This window comes from Dendrobates tinctorius, unplaced genomic scaffold (genome assembly GCF_039654945.1).
Source record: "Dendrobates tinctorius isolate UK_male_01 unplaced genomic scaffold, ASM3965494v1 ptg000246l, whole genome shotgun sequence".
NCBI lineage: Eukaryota > Metazoa > Chordata > Amphibia > Anura > Dendrobatidae > Dendrobates > Dendrobates tinctorius.
Window position 1 is genome coordinate 2,417,290 of NW_027361913.1, and position 23,051 is coordinate 2,440,340.

The window sequence follows — 23,051 nt, forward strand, 5'->3', positions numbered from 1 at the left end:
GATTCTATTTTTTAGTTTTCTGACTGAGGATTCCACATACTGTACCTTAGATTGCAACTACGGCATTCAATGATGTAAACTGTATGCTCAGTGTTGCAGTTTAAAATTCCTTTAATGTTATATGTTTTTGAAACATTGGCACATGAAAAGACTTGTTTTTTTATAGCATATAAGTATGTTTTGCATGGAAATTGTCCACGTTTAAAGAAACCCTGTAGAGATTACCAATGTTGCGGGCGAGGTTTTCAGTTAGAACAATATAAGCTCGGGGACAGGGAATTTCTGATGATGGGTGCACCCCAGTATCGGACTGGGGTGCCAAGGGCACACCAGTAACATTGACTTGGGGGGGGGCAAACTTTTCAACTGCATGCAAATATCACACTACCCTCATTCACAAATTTACCTATATGGCTATATAATAATAAACTGGGTAGTTTGGTGAATGAGTGATAATATACTGCATTTTTCTGTACAGAGTGAATCAAGTGAATTATGCCAAGTACTGCCCATACAGTGGGATTGGGGGCCCAGATCTGAACAGGGGCCTACCTGTGGATTCCCCTGTTACCCTGTGGGCCAGTCCGAGCCTGGGTGCACGTCTAGAAAAACCACCAATACCATTACTAAGGATTGTATCCATGATGTGGTCTTCATGCAAGATTTTGATATTGCGATGAATTATGTCAGACACAGATTTGAAATGGTTCCTGTATGTAAGAACTAAAGTTGGTTTGTCAGAAGTCGGTGTTTTGTGTGGGTTAGATTGTAACAATTGTTCTCTGGTTTTATTTTCTGTTATATTTGATGCATGTTGTAATGTTCAGTTAGGATAATATCTTTTACTTAAGATTTAATCTTATTTAAAAGGTTTACCTTTTATTGGATCTTGTTGGAGCTGGATTTTTCTACCCTTATTTCTGCACATTATCTCCATGTCTGGCAGAGACGGAATCCTGCGCTCCACACATGGACCATGTGAAGTCCTCTTCAAGGGTGAGCGGAATCTACCACATATTTACTACCTACAAATGAAAATACCATGTAAGGAGCAAAGACTACGCGGTATTGGATGAAGACATGCCAGTCGAACTACAAAATTATGAGAAGTAAACATATTAACTGTGTATGCAAACAAGGCTGGCTAATGAAAGGTAATTCCATGCTGTCTTCCCTCATCCTGATGCGCGTTTCACCTTTTTTCTTCATGGGGCATGTAATCTAAGAGCAGCATGATGTAGAAACAGAGACCATGATTCCAGCAATGTTTCACTTACTGGGCTGCTTAGTGAAGTTTTAATAAATCACTGTTATATCAGCAGGATATCATCATTAGAGCACTAGTAGTGCTCCATATTCAAGTATAATCCCAACCCCTCCAATGATTGGCAGCTTTCTGTGTACACTGTATATGGATAGAAAGCTGCCAATCAGTTTTCTGGGCGGTTGTCAAGTCGGAGCAGGGAAATGCCTAACGTGCAGCGCAAAAGAAGGAAAGAATGTTAAGGAAGCCCTGGCGTTATGGAAATGGGAGAAAGGAGACCTCTCAACACTCACCTGACTGCTCCCTAAGCTCCCTATCATCCCTAGATGGTTTCTTCCCCCTCACATGCCTAAGCCCTGGATGGCCCTGAGCTAGCTTTAATTAGTGAATAAGGGAGCACAGGGAGGGAAACAAACAGGAAGAAATCACACAGCTTAAACTGGAGCAACTTCTCCAATGAGGTCAGCATAGAAAACCTACAACCAGCACAGGAGAGAGCTAGGAGTGAGTTTAAATAATGGAAGGGAGCAAAATGCAGCAGCAGAAATTAGAGCCATATGGAATCCCAGCAGGATCAAAAAGGACCTCTCAACCGCTTTCACACCAAAAGAAAATCAATCTACTCCACTCAAGTTAATTGCTGATCGAACTCCAAAGAGGACCTGCGATCTGCCAGTTACTGCGACCTTCTGATCACAGATACCCCAAATGTCTCAGCAGAATGTGGCACATTCGTGACAGCGGGGATATACAGAGCTCAGCATTCAAAGGACTGGTAGATCTAGAGCAGAGAAAACAATGATTTTTTTTAAATGACAGCAGGCAGCTCAGTAAATGACACATCACTGGAATCAGGGTCTCTGTCCCTATACTATGCTGCTCTCAGATGGGCTAGTAAAACCTGGTGACAGATTCCCTTTAAGTGAAAGAAGAGTAGGATCACCTCACAAGTGATACCATTTGAAATTACACCCCTTTGGGAATTTATCTACAGACGTATTGACAATTTTGACTCCATGCATATTTTCCATAAACAATCTGCAGTGGATGTTGCTAAATTGTAGATGCAAATCTGTCATTCATAGTACCCATACATTGTAGTATCTAGTACTAAATTAGGCCCAGCTCGTGCTTCTGGAGACATGCACCAGGAAATTTAGCGGGCTCTCATCGCTACAGCAATGCCAAACATGTGGACGCTGAAATGTGCCGTAGACACACTGTGGGCTCGGAAGGGAAGGGGGGCATTTGGATTTGGGAGCGCAGAATTTGCTGGATTTCTTTTGGGGGGCAAGGAGCCATAGCACTTTTCCAGAGCCTTTGTGCTACCACTAATGTGGAAGTCTCCTATATTCCCATTGACATATAAGGCACGACTAGCGGTGGATATTGCATTCATTATCCCAAGCATACTACTAGGCTGGATTCATTGCCTCTAATGCCTGGTGCTCTCCATATCCAGGATACCTTTAAACTCCAGACTAGTTGTCTATTGGGGTGATCCCCATACTCCCTGAGTACATGCTCTTGGTACATTGATGAAAGTCTACATGACGGAAACGTCTGTAATTGTATGTACTGAGCTACATTAAATTCTCTTCACTGCAATTTATTTCGTGTGTGCCAAGTTTTCACATACTGACATATGATGGACCTAAGTGAGGATTTGCTTATTTGTGGATTGAGTTGAAGCTTTTGTTGGGAACATTTTACATAATACTTTGGATCGCGTTTATCCTGTGCTGTACATTGATGGATCCTTTAACTATAATGAGGCAGCAGAGTTACTGTGGCAGCAAAGTTACTATGGATTCTTTCTGGCCTCTGCTCAGCAGAGTCCTTCTCAGAGGTGCACAAAACTGTGGCCGACTGCGCTTTTATGCATGCTTAAAAAGAAGGACACCACTAGATCATAGGCCAGGCAATGTTAACCGAGTCGCCATTTGCCTCAGTATAGGGAAGGTTCTGTCTGAATCACGTATTTCAGAGATTTACATGGAAGCCCCGATGTAAGTGCTCAGCGTAGAGCGCAGGATAAATGTGAGCTGAGCCTTACTGCGATCTTTGGGTGGCAGAATAGATAAATCAACAGCAGGTTGAGAATTGGTGATCTTGATCATCTAGACCAAACCACCTTAATTTCTCAGAAAGTGTGGTAGCTGTAGGAAGAGCATCTGTGTCAGGGAAGTTAAATGAAAAATGTTGAATTCTTTGAAATTTTGACAAATGAATCCAATGAAGTGGAAGGTTGGGGGGGGTCCATATAGTAGACTCTATAGGTTAAGGATTTTGCAATCAGTCTCTCTTGACTCTTTTTTAACCTAAGAGAATTAAGAGAATTGTGAGCTTTATACAAAGCTTTGTAGCATATGTGAACCATCAAGGGGAATACACTCTATTCAATTGATAGAAATAACTTTCAAAATTTTCTACCTGATAGAGCCCTTGGCTTTGTCTGTCTGCAGTTTACCTGAAAGGAAAGGTAAACCGGAATCAGACTGTTTGAGCCTGGAAGTACTAAGGGAGAGAAAATCTTTCAGAGGATAGTCTAAGGAGTTTGCCGGAAACAGATTTATTTGCAACCAGGGAGAACAAAAGGCCAAGAATTTTTAGTCTCTAGTATGAAAAGACAATCATTTGACTTTAGTAACATTTCAGTCATTGACTCGGGGCCTATTTTAGTCTTAAGCATTTAAGAACTTGAAACAGCCCATTTAAAGTATAGGAGTAAGAGTATGTACACACAATGTCATTTAGGCATGCCAAGTTTTTCAACAGTGTTTTTATGGCATTTTCTGGTTGCATTTCTAACTTGATTCATCATTAAATAAGCCACTTGCAGTTTTTCAATTCAAAAACACTGGCGAAATGCTCAAAAAGACAGCCAGGCATCTGCTGGGCATCTTCTCGGCCTTCCCATTGACTTCTGTTATGAAGTACAGATTATCTTCAAAGCAGTGAAATACCTGAGTAACAGTCAGGTCAATGTTTGGCAACTTTAGAAACTTGAAACAGATACAATATGCTAAAAAAATAGATTTATGAACAGCAAGTAGTCTCATATATCTTCTGAGCGCTTTTTCAGGTAATTTTCAGAGCAGAATCCACCGGAAAAAGACATTGTGTGCACAAACTCTGATAAGGAACGAGAGAGCAAAACTGCAAGGCTACAAGGTTCTATGATCACAAACATCTTATGTGGCAGTATGGGATTACACCTTTAAGGATGACTCCATCTTAGGCTCATGTATAATACTGGACTCTTTCTGTAGAAACGATTTAGCTAAACAAAGCTTTTTTATTCTGTAAAGGTCAGTGTTACAGGCATTTCCATTTATTCACAAGCAGCTGACTTATTTACTGCTAAGGAGAGACGAACTTCTATCAAACAAACTAATGCTGCTATATAGGAGTCAGGTTGCTCTCATATTATATGAGCTTGCATTTTATTGTTCACTGCAGTAGACTGGACAATGTATTTCGAGTGATTTTTTACTGTAAATCACTTTGTATCATCAGAAAGTATTTACATTGCAGGGTTACTTCTAGTCTTTTCATGTTTTGACATGATCTCATGGAGATTGCATTTCAGTCATGGGCTCACAAGTCAGGCTGGGGCTACATGAAGATTTTGCCATGACTCAGGTACCGGTAGGTGTTGCTACTACATTGCTGATCAATACAAATGGATGCGGTTTCTTTTGAATCTCAAAAGTACTGCAAACAAATCACAAAAAATTGGAAATAGATGGCTTTTTTGTGACTTTCTTGTTACAGGCACAGTACCCTCAGGGTTGCAATGCGACCCCATTCACTTATGTTGCACTAAGAGATAGCAGTAGTACTGCAAAACTTTGACCTTCCAACCTGCGATGCAGCTAACGTTGCGGTGTAGCCCCAGCTCAACCGTCACTATTAGTATTTACTATTCACTTCAGTCTGCAAGACAGTAGAGAAGCATTAACTAACTACTGCCTTCTTGTATATACATGGAAAAATTTTTTTTGTGTACTGCTCCACAGAGCATTGCTTCGGAAGAAGAACAGAGACTGCAACTAGTTTTCGTAACTATTGTATTTTATTAGAAAACAACGTTAAAAAACCCTTGCATGACGGGATATGAAATCAAATCATATGGAGGAAAAATAAGCTCCATAGTAGCCCTCTTACAAAAGCAAGCCATAATACTGCCATGTGCATGAGCCTTTCGTGTGATAGGAAAGATAGATTTGAGCTCCATTAGAAAAAAAATTGATGCAAATGATTACTGCATTAATAATTAGCTTCAAATCTTCCAATAACCCTTTCCAAAGCATCTGCTATAGATGTATGGGAAATATTGGGTGTGCAGGTATGGAGTGAGGTCAAAATATGCTGCATACGCTATGGGTTACACGACCTGCACATACCACCAAAAGTAACTCAGATAGATGCAGTTTAACACCTCGGATGCTGCTGTCAATCGTGGGTCTGCTTATTCGCCCAGCAAACCTTTCACACTCTACCCAGGAGACGTCTGTGCATCAGCCCGCAATGATGATGTTGTACCGGGGATCCCAAAAGGTACGAGATATGCGAACCCACTATCCAACATCCAGAGATGCTACCGACCTGACCCATGGAGGGAAGTTCTGTGATTGTATCCTCCCATCTCTAATTAGCTGGTTTGCCTCAAAACATCTTCATTGTGTTTTTTCCAATTCCAAAATGTTATACCACATTTGTGAATAAACTTTCTTGTGAGCTCAATGTTTTGGGTCGCAGACCCGTCGTCATGCAAGAACAACTGGTAGGATACATCAAAAGCTCAAAGGACAAAATTGTTGGCACTCACAACTTAATTTTTGGTTGCACATGCTTTGGAATAAATAACTGCAATCAATCACTTCCTATAACCATCAACAAGCTTCTTACACTTCTAAACTGGAATTTTCGATCACTCTTTTTTCACAAACTGCTCCAGGTCTCTCATATTTGAAGGCTGTCTTCTCCCAACAGTAATTTTATCATCTCTCCACAAGTGCTCAATGGTATTTAGATCCGGACTCATTTCCGCCACTTCAGAACTCTCAAGCGCTTTGTTTCCATCCATTTCTGGGTGCTTGTTAAAGTATGTTTGGTATCATTGTCCTGCTGGATGACCCATGACATAGGATGCAAACCTAGCTTTCAGCCCCCTAGCACTACCTTGTGCTCCAAAATCATTTAGTATTCTTCCAATTTAATGATGCATTGCACTCAGCCAAGGCCTCATTCCATTTTCAGTAAACTGTAGAATGATGTGCTTTACCAAAAAGCTTTATCTTGGTCTCATTTGTCCACAAGTCACTTTCCAAGAAGGATTTTGGCATACTCATAACACTTTGGCCATCTGCAGTATACCTTTTTATGTCTCTGTGTCAGCAGTGGGTTCTCCTAGGTCTTCTGTCATAGTGTTTCATTTAATTCAAATGTCGATTGATAGTTTCCACTGACACTGATATATCCTGAGCCTGCAGGACAGCATTCATTTTGTTGAAACTTGATTGGAGCTACTTACTCACCATCTGGACTATCCTTCATTGCAAGCTTTCATCATTTTTTCTCTGCCATTCACATCCAGGGAGATTAGCTACACTTCCATGGGTTCTTGATTGATTATGTTGTGCACCTTTGATAAACAAAACATTAAGATCTCTGGAGATGGACTTGTAACCTTGAGATTGTTGATATTGTTCAATAATTTTGGTTCTCAAATCCTCAGACAATTCTCTTCTCCTTTTTCTGTTCTCCATGCTTAGTGTGGCACACACAGACACACAATGCAAAGATTGAGTCAACTTCTCCCCTTTTTATCTGGTTTCAGGTGTGATTTTCATACTGCCCACACATGTTACTTGCCACACATGAGTTTAAATGAGCATCACTTTCTTGAAACAAAGTTGTTTACCCACAATTTTGGAAAGCTGCCAACAATTTAGTCTGGCTTATTGTTGTGATTTTGCGTGAAATTATGTTCAATTTGCCTTTTTCGTCTGTTTTTTGTGTGTTGTTCCAATACATACAAAGGAAATAAACATGTGTATAATAAAACATGTAATTGCAATATTTTTCTGGGAGAAATACTTTATTTTCTGGAACAATTTCAGGGGTGGCAACAATTTTGGCCATGACAGTAGATTCACGATGCATCAACAGACTGTGATTAATAAATACATGAACTGCACCATTATTGTAAACATTAAAAATGTAAGATACCTAGCTATTTTTAATCAAAGACTGCAAAAGTTATCAAACCACGTCAAGGTGTACCTAAATATGGATGGTGCTTATTACTTTCATAAAATCGGATACAAATTCAATTTGCATCTAATTGATTCACTCATCTCCAATTGGATGTTATATTTTATGAAGGGATGCATTTTTTTGCTGTTACTTTTTACCTTAATACATTCTCATTTGTAACTCTAAGCTAATGCCTATTTTACAACAACATGTGACTTGCACTCTCCTGCACTTTTCTTGATGGATTTAACCTCTTGTACACTAACTTCTTAGCATACTGTTGAAAATATTTTCAGTATTTTTTTCTTAAAAATTTGTATTCAGATTTACAGGTAAAGTGTAACAACAAAAGCAAAATTGTGTCAAGCGGAATACATTTTAGTGGAAAACGTAAAATATGTTTTATGTTTTAGTGAAGGCAATACTGTAGGATTTTACACTGTTTAAACAAAACAGTTTTTTTTAACAAAATGTGTTTTTTCCTTTATAAATTAAATCAATAGGAGTTATATCCAAAGTTAAAGTAGTTGTCCTATGAAGAGAACCTATGTGTATACACATTATTATGTTATATAGATAAATAAGAGGTGGCTCCCTTACTTGGAACTCACTTTATGAGTCAGAATGTTGAGCTGCTCCCTAAGCACTCATCTTAAAGGGAATCTGTCACCCAATTTTTGCTTTATGAGCTGTGGCCGCTGCCATCAGGGGCTTATCTACAACATTCTGTAATTATGTAGATAAGCCCCCAATGTACCCTGAAAGATAAGAAAAATAAGTTAGATTATACTCTCAGGGGAGTGGGGGCGGGTGTGGTGGGTGTCGTGGTCCGGTCTGGCGCCTCCCATCTTCATACGATGATGTCCTCCTTCTTACTTCTGCCTTGGCTCCTGTGCAGGCATACTTTATCTGCCTTAAAGTACACCTGCGCAGGAGCCAAGGCAGAGTAAAGTACTGCAGTGCACAGGCAACGGGAAAGATCAGAGAGGTCCGGCGCCTGCACACTGCAGTATTTTCTGCTGCCCTCAACAGGGCAGATACAGTACGCCAGCACAGGAGCTATGACAGAAGTACAAAGGAGGACGCCATCATATGAAGATGGGAGGCACCGGACCGGACACCCGGGTGAGTATAATCTAACTCGCTTTTCTTATCTTTCAGGTTACATCGGGGGCTTATCTACAGCATTACAGTATGCTGTATATAAGCCCCTGATGGCGGTGGCCACAGCTCATAGAGCAAAAATGGGGTGACAGATTCCCTTTAACGGCCAAAATGCAATACTAAGTCTGATGTTTCCCCCATAAAAAAACTGATGGCCCTATGAAGAAAGGGAGAAACAAACATAAGTGCAAAGAGATGTTAATAATAAATGAACCCAAATGTATGCCATACAGTCTGAGGAAATGATAACAAGAAACATCAACAGTTGGTAGATAACTTCATCCCTTTTTTGCAGTGTATTTTTAGATACATTTTTGAAAATTGTAGCATTAACCTAACTTTTGCTCTAGACCAGTGTTCACCCACTCCGATCCCTTAGGAGCCACCAACAGTTCATGTTTTCAGGATTTTCTTAGTATTGCACAGGTGATAATTGCATCACCTGGACAGGCAAGAATTGCATAACCTGGGCAATATTAAGGAAATCCTGAAAACATGTCCTGTTGGTGGCTCTTGAGGACCAGGGGTGGGAACACTACCCTAGAACATTAGTTCTCGCCGTACATAGATATTACTGAGGTTTTTTTTAATACATGCTTTTATATGTGCTCTAATTAGGTGTTTTTTCAGTTACAGGATATAGGAAAATGCTGATCATGATTTTAGCTGTTGAAACTGGTCCTCTAAGATCCGATGGTAAGCATTGCTAGAAAATTTGTTGAATTGTATACGTTATGCAGGCGTCTAAAGGCACCTTTATTAAGGTATTGCTTAATAGGTAAAAGCCAAACAGATTGTTACTGATAAGGAAATACATGCTATTTTGACCACACGTCAGTCTTGTGCCTCACCCATATGTGAACTCTTTCTAACAGGGTCATACATCATATACTTTCCAAGTTCAGTGTGAATTTTGTGTATTGTATGAGGGTTCAGAGATAGGACAGCTCCATGGGGCAAACAAGAAATGTAACAGATATCTGTAACATTTTACACAAAGTATCAAATTAAGTTAAAAGTAAAAATACTATACCTAGCATTATTTCTTCATGTTGTTTCTTAAAACAGCATTACAGATTTAGGATGCTCGCAATAGCATTGTGCTGTCACTCAATGTGGGTGTATCGCATGTTACATTCAATATGTTACTGTGATGAACTTTTACATTCTTTGTAGCCAAGAGACAGGATAAGGGGAGCCCTGACTCTAGTTAAAGGGAACGTGGAGGAATTTCTACCTAAAACTAAAGGTATTATTATTTCAAATAAAAAATGAACCATATCCGACAGAAAATGTTTTCTAAATCCCCTAATAGCACCGATCCTCCTCCCTCGCGCACTTCATCAAATTTACTTTTCACCTTTGAACCAGTTATGATAGAAGTTACCGGGCTCCTTGCTTCTTCTTATCCTACAACCTGCACCAGTGAGTCGATTGCCTACACCTTTTCCACTCTCTCTCCCTGGCTATCACTTTCCCCCTATTATAGTTAACCTCTTTCTTGCAGTATCTTTCCCTCCTCCTTCAAAGTTGCAGTCAAAACCCTTTTACTAGAAAAATATCCAGCAACTAGAACTGCTCTGCTAACTACAGACTTAAATCTCCCTTTCATCTCTAAAGTAAACTCCTTGATCGCTTGGTCTAATATAATCCACTATCTTTCAGATTATTGCCTTCTTGACTCTTTAAAATCTGGATTCTACTCTTTACATTTTACGGCAACTGCCCTTACACTGGCCTCTAACGGTCTAATAACATCTAAGTCTAATAGTCACTACCCTCTTTTGATTCTCCTAGATCTCTCACTGTGGACCTCCAGCTGCTCCTCAATATGTTTCGCACTACTGGACTCAAGAACATTGATCTTTTGGTTCTCCTCCTACCTCTATGACCTTCAGTGCATCAACTGCCTACTCTTCTTCTTTAACTCTTCCCTTACTTTTCGGGTTGCAAAAAGATCCAGTCCTATGTATCGCCTCATTTTTCTATACACTGCTTCAATTGGAAAAAACCACCAGCAGAATTGGCTTTCTATGCTGATTACACCCAATTATGCAAATCTTCTCCTGATATCACCACCTCTTTACTACAAGATACCAGTGACTGTCTGTCGCAGTCTCTAATATCATGTCCTCCCTCTATCTAAAACTGAATGTTTCCATAACTGCACTTCTTGTGTTGTGTTTCTTCCATGTATTAATCTACGTAAACCTGATATTGCCGTTGCTACCATTGCTGTGAGTGATTCTACCATAACGTCTAAGCAATATACTCACTTTCTTGGGCTTATATTTGACTCTTTCCTTCACTGCCCATATCCAATTACTCAGTCGCTCATGTTACTGGAGCGCCCTAGCGCGCTGCGCAGGCAGGGCCGTGGGGTACTCGGTACCGGGCCTGTCGACTTCAATGGGGGGCGGTGTCACGGCGGCGGTGACCCGGTCCGTGGCCCTGGGGCGTCCATTAAATAATAAAATAGGGGGGAAAGTTGCTTGTAATTTTGCTAGATGTAGTAAAAATGAAGATAAAGTTTATAGATGATTAAGTACGTGACGCCACCTGTGGTATTCTGGTCAGAGGTGACCAACGCTGTGGTGTTGTTCCCCTGAGACTGTTGATGTGGCGCAGCTGAGGTGAAAATGGCTCTCCACAGGTAGAGCAATAGTCCCAGTACAAAGATGTTTGATTAATAATTAAGATGGCTGTGAACGTTGGGGTGCAGAGAAATGAGAGGAGGACACAGAGAGGTGCAGTTTCTTTACCTTTTACTGGTAATTGGTTGCAATCCGGAGTACCACATACAGGTGATGGAATGAGTCCGGCTTGCCTGGAGGCATTCAGGGGATCCACCTTGCCAGGTAGGGGTTAGGACCTTCCTTCTGTGCTTTGTGTGTGGGTCTCTGCTGTTTATAACTAAGCTGTGACCCTCAATTGTGTGATGATTTCACTAACCTGTACAGCTGTCAGCATGAGCCTATTCCATGGGTACTGTCCTTTTCACCGTCAGCCCCGGCCTCCTTATCTGCTGCCATGCCCTCAGGTGTTCAGTGTCGCACAGGAATTTACAATTCCCTGTACTTTCAGATTCAGCGGTCAGGACATACAGCTCCTGACCACCAAGAACTCTGATGTCCCTTTTCTCTCTATTAGCGCTTCGCTCTGGGGTCTGCTATATGCAGTTTTTTAGCTTCCCCCACAGCCTCTCTATCTCTGCTCTTGTCCTTTCCCTCTTGTCAGATCAGCTTTCCGTCTCTAACTCCTCACAGATCAGCTTCCTCTCTTGAACTGACCGGACCTTCCAGAAAGATCTTTTTACCTCACGTTTTTACTGTCTTGTTATTTCCTCTCAGCTCACAGCTGCTCTCGTTTCCATAACAACTCCCTCAGCTCACTTCTAGCTGACTCACCAACCCCCTCTGCTGCCAGAATTTATAAGGCAGCTCCTTTTCTGACCTGCAGCAGGAATTGTGATTTAATCTATGTTACCTGGCATGGGGGTCTCCCTTCTGCCTCCAAGCACGACTTCACCTCTTACAGTGAAGCAATGTCACTGTGAGAACCGGACTCTGGGGTGTCACATTATCTGTACACAAAAGCATCTGCAGATTCCAACCTTTTCTTATCTTTGACATTGCAAAAACTTTCTTGTTTTGCTCATTGATATCTCCTTGTGGAATATTGTATGTGGTTAGTAAACACTGATGTATCTTTCATAAACACATGATAATTTCCAGAAAATGTGCATTTTAAAGGCATACTTAATAGTGATGAGTGAGCATTAAAATGTTCAATTACTCGTTACTCAACTTGTAATCATAAGGCTCAGGTGCTCAACGAGTATATTGGAAGTCAGTGGGAAACGAGCATTTTTCCCAAAACCCCACCCCCTGGAGGACTTCAGGAGTCTAAAAATTGCTGAAAAGGATGGAAATGGGAAGACCCCTCAAAGCTTCTCTGAATTCCTGGTCGCTGCTGGGAACCAGTGGCGGATTACAATGAGGTCAATCTGGGCGGTAGCCCAGGGCCCAGTGGAGTGGGGGGCCCACCAGCCCAGGATCAATTGCCCAATTATAATCCGCCACTGGTCTGGACTCTGTCCCGGCTGCCCCCTCCTCTCAGCTGCTCCATACAGCCAGATCCTCCGCTCCCGACGCCTGTGCTGCCTACTCCCCCTCTCGCTCTCTCCATCTCTCCCTTCTCCAGCATCGGCTGCCATCCTCCTCTCTCCCTCCATCTCTATCCAGCTACCCACTCTCAGCCCCACCAGACCGGGACCTCAATGACCACACCATGATGACAGGCAGGGGCGCAGGCTGTTATCTTCTGTCAGCTCATGACCTGTGATGGGGTCATAGGAGGGGAGGAGTCTGGGATCACATGATCAGGGGCCTCGTTGTGTGCAGAACTCTGCTGTGCTGATCGTCATCATGGTGCTGGATGAGGGAAATTTCTGTGTGAGGTCAGGAGAGGTTTACAGGGTGGATGTAGCAGAGCTATGTGTGTGCAATTTGGAACGTAGCAGAGCCGTGTGTGTACGAGGTGGATGGAGCGGAGCCATGTCTGTACGAGGTGTACGGAGCAGAGCCATGTGTGTACAAGGTGTACGGAGAGGAGCTGTGTGTGTACAAGGTGTACGGAGGGGAGCCGTGCATGTATGATGTGTACGGAGTGGAGCCACGTGTGTACGAGTTGTACGGAGCGGAGCCTTGTGTGTATGAGGTGTACTGTGCGTGTTCAAGGCGTATGGAGAGGAGCTGTGTGTGTGCAAGGTGTACGGAGAGGAGCTGCATGTGTAAGAGGTGTACAGAGTGGAGCCACGTGTGTACGAGGTGTACGGAGCAGAGATGTGCATGTATTTTGGCATGGGGGGCCCCATTTGAAAGTTCACACCGGGGCCCATAACTTTGTAGTTACACCACTGATTGACAGGCATTGCTGCTGCCTCCTTCTTCTCCAATGCCTGCCGCTTCAGAGGCTGTGGACTACACTTTTCCACCCTGGCCGAGCTGATTGAGCACATCAAAGACAACCATATCGGTGAGTACCCCTGGTCGGTGCACCCCCAGGTCAGGTGCACACCTCTCACCCTCTGACCTGTGCAGGATGCAAGGGCTGCACTGGTACATTGCTCCGCACACGTTCAGGCTCCCAGGGCTGCAGACAGCGGCCCATTAGGTTGGCAGCTCTGTGCCTGGCACCCCAAAGAGTGTGCATGCAGGAGGTATGGAGAGAACAGTGGCAGCCGTGGCCATGCAGCACATCCACTCACCTAGGCACCGCTGGACATCCTGTCTGCACCCTGCTGAGGTGCAGGGTCCGCCCCCGTGGGTGGGGGGTTTACAGAAGCTGTGGCCACCCCCCGGGCCCCTGCAATTAGTGGCAGCCATTAGCCTTGCTGTGTTCTGTCACCTGTGGCAGAAAGTCAGCTGGAGTGCACAAAATATAATGGATGTCCTATGTCCCCCCATGTAACCCCCGGCACATAACATCAGGGCCATGGGTGCAGGCAGTTACCAGGAGGAGCTATGAGAGGGGAAGAGGCAGTGAGCAGGCGGGGAGTGGCTGCCTAATGTTTCTTTAGGCTGTGTGCACACGTCTGAAATTCCTGCGTATTTTATGCGTTTTTGCCGCATTTTTTCGCCACGAAAACTAAACGCATAAAATAAGGCATTGTATTCAATGGCATTCCGCACATGCTGTGATAATGCTGCGTATTTTTCCGTTGCTAAATCATATCGCGGAAAAATACGCAGCAGGCTCATTCTTTTTGCGGAAAATGTGCGGATGGTACCCAGGGTCTGGAGGAGAGGCGACTGTCCCTGGTAAAAAAAAGAAAATTAAAATAAAAAATGGTTGATATTCTCACCTTCCGGCGTCCCCAGGCCTTAGCGATGCTCCCGGCAGCTCCTGTTCCCCGTAATGCCTTGCGCGACAATGACCTGTGATGACTGATGACGTAGCGGTCTCGCGTGATGCTACGTCAACAGAGGTCATTGCCGTGCAAGGCATCACTGGGACCGGGAGCTGCCGGAAGTATCGTGATGATCGGGAACGCTGCGAGGGACGACGGAAGGTGAGAATATCACGATTTTTTTATTATTATATTTAACATTATATATCTTTTACTACTGATGCCGCGTAGGCAGCCTCAATTGTAAAAAAGTTGGTCACACTCGTCAAACACTATGTTTGACGAGTGTGACCAACCTGTCAATCAGCATGCAAATTGTTTGCGTATTTCCCGCGACAGGGAGTTGTGAATTGCCACAGAAAATTCCGCGAAAAATCCGCACTTTTCCACATAGCCTAACTCTCTCCTTGTTTCCTGGTCTAGTTTTGTGTGATCGAACAGCAGCGCAGAGATGACAGCGAGCGGTGGCCTGGACTAGCTGTTATACATGTCCTCTCAGCAGTCAGAAATCATCATCACAAGCACAGTAATACAGCAAATCTATTCCTGCTGTCAAACTCTCTGCCCCCTGAAATCGCTACTGCTCCCAGACTGGCACGGAGAGGGGCGACCAAGCGTGCAGGAGTGATCCCCGCCTCTGTGTGGAGCGCAAGGCCAGGGCTGTGCAGAGGGATCCGGTGTACAGCAGGATGAGTCAGTCCCTGGAGCCACCCGACCTGCCGAGGGGGCAGGTAAGACCTGGCTGCTCTGTGCTGCTCAGGGGGGCGGTAGCTGCAAGTTCACTCACTTCAGGCTGGCATACTTCTTGCGATACTACTCTTCTAGGGTGTATCTCAGCTGAGTTATGGAGGTACCTCAGTGTGGAATAGCATTATACAGGGAGTCCAGTCATCTCCATAGTGGGTGGTGGGGAGGTCCTGGGGTCAGTAGTAGCCGGTGACACTGAGGGGTTGTAACATTGTTACATTGTAGCCAGGATTTAACCCTTTATCTGGGAAGGTGTCCATACACAGACGGACTGTAACCAATCATCATAGTGGAAGTCGTCTGTTTCCATCAACTTTGTTATATGTGGGCAGTGGGCACCTCTAGTAAGGTGGGCACGAGATGGCGGGTCTTGTAACCTCTGCCTCACACATAAGTTACTATGAGGTGTACTTTATTCCTGACACATTTCTTTCTTGGACTACAGAGAGAAACGTTTTGACCAGTTGAAAGTTATGCAACCTGAGGATTGTGCATGTGTGCGCTGCCCGCATGTAGTAATATGTGTGTGTGTGTATATATATATAATTTACTTCCTCCGACCCCTATATAAACCCTGCCCCTTCGACCGCTGTCCACTTTCCCATGCTCCTGTTCCAATCCTGGGGTCTTTTTTGTCCCCCCTTGGTCCTCCACATGCTGAACATCTGGGACATGACTAACATTGCGCATTGTGCGCTTGTTCGTCTCCAGATGCAGCGTCGTGTCCAGTGTGTGAGGAGACGGTGACTTGTCTGTGGCGTTAACCCCTCTGCTGCCATGTTGGGCACAGCCTGTGACAAGGAGCGTCTCTTCCTGTGTATCCGGCCACAGGCTGCACATCGTAGGCATCTTGGGTCTCTAAAGTCCGCCAAAATTGCTGGGTGGAGATCCGAGTTCCCTCAGAGTAATCCCGGAAATGCTCTGTGCTCACCGAGTACAGTGATAATCGGGCGAGTAATGAGTAGTGGCGAGCGCGTTTGCTCATCGCTAGTTACTATCTCTTCAGTTAGCCATTAAATGGGGTCAACTACTGAGGACTAGTGTTGAGCTTTCCGATACCGCAAGTATCGGGTATCGGCCGATATTTGCCGTATCGGAATTCCGATACCGAGTACCGATACTTTTTTCGTATCGGATACCGGAATCGGAAGTCCAAAATGCAATGAGCCACTTTTGTGGCTCTGATTGGCTGCCGAAATGACGTCATCATGATGCGCTGTCTGTGCGCATCATGATGCGCCATCAGTTCGGGCCTTCGGGGGGGCTGTGCCGACTGTCCAAGGGGCTGTGCCGGCCTGCCGGTGGTCTGTGCAGGCTCCGGGGGTCTGTGCCGGCCTGCCGGGGGAGCTGTGCCGGCCTGCCGGTGGGCTGTGCAGGCTCCGGGGGTCTGTGCAGGCATCGTCCAATGGGACTACAAGTCCCATCGGGCGATGCCTGCTACCATGACAGTGATTGACACATTAGCCAATGATGGGACAGTAGTAGTCCCATCATCCGGCTAATGTGTTGAATGTAAAAAAAAAAAAAAAAAAATTTACATGCTACATACATGCTACATACTACATACATACTACATACATGCAACATACATACAACATATATACTACATGCATGCAACATGCATACTACATATATACTATATATACTACATGTAACATACATACTACATATATACTACATGCTACATACATGCTACATACATACTACATACATGCTACATACTACATACATAATACATATATACTACATGCATGCAACATACATACTACATATATACTATATATACTACATGCATACTACATATATACTATATATACTACATGTAACATACATACTACATATATACTACATGCTACATACATGCAACATACATACTACATACATGCTACATACATACTACATACATAATACATATATACTACATGCATGCAACATGCATACAACATATATACTACATGCATGCAACATGCATACTACATATATACTATATATACTACATGTAACATACATACTACATGCTACATACATGCAACATACACACTACATGCTACATACATGCAACATACACACTACATACATGCTACATACATACACACTACATGCTACATACATGCAACATACATACATGCTACATACTACATACATGCTACATACCACATGCATGCAACATGCATACTACATATATACTGCATATATACTACATGCATGCAACATACATATATACTACATACAATACATACATATAGACATACAGTACATATAACATAGAGTACATACTCACCGTCACTTGTCACTTTGATCCCCGAAGCCATTGTCGCCTGAGGAATAAATATCAAAATAAAAAAACACCAATATACTTACCCCGATCCACAGAAGTCCACGAGGGTCCCACGTCCATCTTGCGTGGAGAACAGCAGCATCAGCTGATGCTACCGTTCTCTACCAGCTCCAGGAATACAATGACGGAAGGTAGGTATCCTTCCGCACTGTATTCCTCCACCACTTTAAAAAAAAAAAAAAGTCCCTAGTCTCACTTTATGCCATTGCTGCGTGGGAAATTCCCACGCAGCAATGGCATAAAGTGAGACTAGGGACTTTTTTTTTACAGTGGTGGAGGAATACAGTGCGGAAGGATACCTACCTTCCGTCATTGTTTTCCTGGAGCTGGTAGAGAACGGTAGCATCAGCTGATGCTGCTGTTCTCCACGCAAGATGGACGTGGGACCCTCGTGGACTTCTGCGGATCGGGGTAAGTATATTGGTGTTTTTTTATTTTGATATTTATTCCTCAGACGACAATGGCTTCGGGGATCAAAGTGACAAGTGACGGTGAGTATGTACTCTATGTTATATGTACTGTATGTCTATATGTATGTATTGTATGTAGTATATATGTATGTTGCATGCATGTAGTATATATGCAGTATATATGTAGTATGCATGTTGCATGCATGTGGTATGTAGCATGTATGTAGTATGTAGCATGCATGTATGTTGCATGTATGTAGCATGTAGTGTGTATGTATGTAGCATGTATGTAGTGTGTATGTTGCATGTATGTAGCATGTAGTGTGTATGTTGCATGTATGTAGCATGTAGTATGTATGTTACATGTAGTATATATAGTATATATGTAGTATGCATGTTGCATGCATGTAGTATATATGTTGTATGCATGTTGCATGCATGTAGTATATATGTATTATGTATGTAGTATGTATGTAGCATGTATGTAGTATGTATGTTGCATGCATGTAGCATGTAGTATATATGTAGTATGTATGTTACATGTAGTATATATGTAGTATGCATGTAGTATATGTAGTATATATGTAGTATGCATGTAGTATATATGTTGTATGTATGTTGCATGCATGTAGTATATATGTATTATGTATGTAGTATTTATGTAGCATGTATGTAGTATGTATGTTGCATGTATGTAGCATGTAGTATATATGTAGTATGTATGTTACATGTAGTATATATAGTATATATGTAGTATGCATGTAGAATATATAGTATATATGTAGTATGTATGTTGCATGCATGTAGTATATATGTATTATGTATGTAGTATGTAGCAAGTATGTAGTATGTATGTAGCATGTATGTAGCATGTAGTATATATGTAGTATGTATGTTACATGTAGTATATATAGTATATATGTAGTATGCATGTTGCATGCATGTAGTATATATGTTGTATGTATGTTGCATGCATGTAGTATATATGTATTATGTATGTAGTATGTAGTATGTATGTAGCATGTATGTAGCATGTAGTATATATGTAGTATGTATGTTACATGTAGTATATATAGTATATATGTAGTATGCATGTTGCATGCATGTAGTATATATGTTGTATGTATGTTGCATGCATGTAGTATATATGTATTATGTATGTAGTATGCATGTAGTATGTAGCATGTATGTAGTATGCATGTTGCATGTAGTATGTATGTAGCATGTACATTTTTTTTTTTTACATTCAACACATTAGCCGGATGATGGGACTACTACTGTCCCATCATTGGCTAATGTGTCAATCACTGTCATGGTAGCAGGTATCGCCGATGGGACTTGTAGTCCCATCGGACGATGCCTGCACAGACCCCCGCAGCCTGCACAGCCCACCGGCAGGCCGGCACAGCCCCCCCGGCAGGCCGGCACAGACCACCGGAGCCTGCACAGCCCACCGGCAGGCCGGCACAGCCCCCCGGCAGGCCGGCACAGACCACCGGCAGGCCTGCACAGACCACCGGAGCCTGCACAGACCCCCCGAAAGGCCCGTACAGACCCCAGAGAGGCTGTACAAGGCAAAAATAGGGTTTTTCTTATTCCGATACCGGAAGTCCCATAGACTTGAATGGGACTTCCGGTATCGGAATCGGCGATACCGATACTTTTTTTAAGATCGGCTGATCCATTCCGATCCGATATTTTCAAGTATCGGCTGGTATCGCTCAACTCTACTGAGGACTCTCAAATTGTAATATTTTTTTATCTACTGGCTAACAAGATACAAAAATATATATCTCCCTATTTAAAAGAAAAAAAGATATATAATTTTCACACATCAGTATGTAATTTTGACTCGGACAGCACACGTCCATTTTATATGCTTGGCTGAACGAACCCTAATGCTTATATGAATGACAGTATTACTGCATGTTCTAGCAGATTACTTGGAATGATAAAAGAAAAAAAAAAATCAATGAATAGTTCCTTATTTGTAGACACATCAGCACAAGCCCAGGCTAAAAATAAAAACTTTGTGACATTTTAGCAGGGCAAGTCTCAGCATGTAACGCTCATTGCTATTCACTCTGCCCGAGCGTACAAGTTGAGACTTGTCAGTACTGTACAGAGCACAAATGTGATTCTCCTCCTCACAAAGCCCACGATGAAAATGATCATCTCGAATGAATGGCTGAGAAATGTTGTAAGTATCAAAGTACAAGTAATAAACTCAGTCTGTATAATAATGTAGATAGCAGGGCCATACATAGATTTAACGGCAACACTAACAATAGGATCCTGTACTGTGAAATTCCATGCAAAGATTAGTTTGGCTAACAGTACAGGTCGAAGAAACAAAAGCAGCCCAAGAATGTCGCAAACACAATAAAACACACGATGTGTTAATAACAACTCGCTATGTTAATAATTTCCTATATCACAGCAAAAGAATAGTAATAGGCAGTAGATATTATCCGTCAGCAGCCTATGAGAGTGCAACAGCTGTCTAATTATTATTATTATTGACTAGCTGAAGAGCCCGGCGCTGCCCGGGCATAGTAACTAACTACGGTTAGTTATAACAAATTATAATCTTTATATCTACATATATAAAGCTGAGTGTATAGCCCCGCCCACTCCGCATAGCCACATTCACTATAATATCCCACATCATCCCGTCAGCCAGAGCCACCGGACTACTGCCCCTAAAATCCCACATCATCCCATCAGCCGGAGCCACCGGACTACTACCCATAATATCCCACATCATCCCGTCAGCCGGAGCCACCGGACTACTACCCATAATATCCCACATCATCCCGTCAGCCAGAGCCACCAGACTACTACCCCTAATATCCCACAACATCCCGTCAGCCTGAGCTACCGGACTACTACCCCTAATATCCCACATCATCCCATCAGCCAGAGCCACCGGACTACTACCCCTAATATCCCACATCTTCCCGTCAGCCGGAGCCACCGGACTACTACCCATAATATCCCACATCATCCCGTCAGCCAGAGCCACCAGACTACTACCCCTAATATCCCACAACATCCCGTCAGCCAGAGCTACCGGACTACTACCCCTAATATCCCACATCATCCCATCAGCCAGAGCCACCGGACTACTACCCCTAATATCCCACATCATCTCGTCAGCCGGAGCCACCGGACTACTACCCATAATATCCCACATCATCCCGTCAGCCAGAGCCACCAGACTACTACCCCTAATATCCCACAACATCCCGTCAGCCAGAGCTACCGGACTACTACCCCTAATATCCCACATCATCCCATCAGCCAGAGCCACCGGACTACTACCCCTAATATCCCACATCATCTCGTCAGCCGGAGCCACCGGACTACTACCCATAATATCCCACATCATCCCGTCAGCCAGAGCCACCAGACTACTACCCCTAATATCCCACATCATTTCGTCAGCCGGAGCCACCGGACTACTACCACTAATATTCCACATCATCCCATCCGCCAGAGCCACCGGACTACTACCCCTAATATCCCACATCATCCTGTCAGCCGGAGCCACCGGACTACTACCCCTAATATCCCACATCATCCCGCCAGCCTGAGCCACCGGACTACTACCCCTAATATCCCACATCGTCCCGTCAGCCAGATTTAAAGGACTACTACCCCAAATGTCCCACATCATCCCGTCAGAGCCAGTAAAAGTAGAATAGTGAAATTGCACAGAAACATGGTTCACTAAGATCCCGGGTTTTCTACTGATCAGGCTGATATTCTCCCACCATAAATATCAGTCATGCTTTTCACCAATGGACAGACACAAACCTTATACATTAGTACTGTAGAGAAACCTTCACACACATTTTCATGCACCGTCAACTTGTAATTTGTCCGGCTGAGTTGCTCATGGATGTACAGCATCTGTATGCAGTATAGTATCATATTTAATGGGTTGTTATGGGAAAAGCATTACGCGTTATATGGGTATATTCAGGTGAATTATTGGGAAAGTAGCACTTTAAAAAAACTCACAGCATCAGAGCACAGTAACACATCAATAATGCATAAAAGTGTCTGTGAGAAAATATTAAATCCACATGACATTTAATATGTGCACTTTCCTACATTCATGTGTGTCACTTAATGACACCACACTGGAGGGGGGGATTCATTTCTGTCATGTACTCACTGCTCCTTTCTGGGGTCTGGAGCTTATATTCCTGGGGATGCTAGATTTCTCCCACCATGTCAGTGTCTGCTGAGGTGTTGTCAAGTGGGAAAACTTGCGCATAGCAACCAATCACAGCTCAGCTACTTTTAACCAGCTCTGGTGAAATCAGAGATGCTTAGTGATTGGTTGCAAGAAAAACTGTACACACCAAAAAGCAAGCGAGTCTTCCATAGCCAGAAATGGTAGCTAAAAATAAAAAAACTGTATTAAGCTGAAAATAGACATAAGACTTATTTTAGACTTACCCTTAGCTATCAAATAATGCCAAGGAGTATTTATGAAGGAGAGGCAAGTTTTTGACGCCATTAAAAAAATAAATAAGTAAGAAGTATATATATATATATATACAGTGGGGAAAAAAAGTATTTAGTCAGTCAGCAATAGTGCAAGTTCCACCACTTAAAAAGATGAGAGGCGTCTGTAATTTACATCATAGGTAGACCTCAACTATGGGAGACAAACTGAGAAAAAAAAATCCAGAAAATCACATTGTCTGTTTTTTTTTCATTTTATTTGCATATTATGGTGGAAAATAAGTATTTGGTCAGAAACAAAATTTCATCTCAATACTTTGTGATATATCCTTTGTTGGCAATGACAGAGGTCAAACGTTTTCTGTAAGTCTTCACAAGGTTGCCACACACTGTTGTTGGTATGTTGGCCCATTCCTCCATGCAGATCTCCTCTAGAGCAGTGATGTTTTTGGCTTTTCGCTTGGCAACACGGAC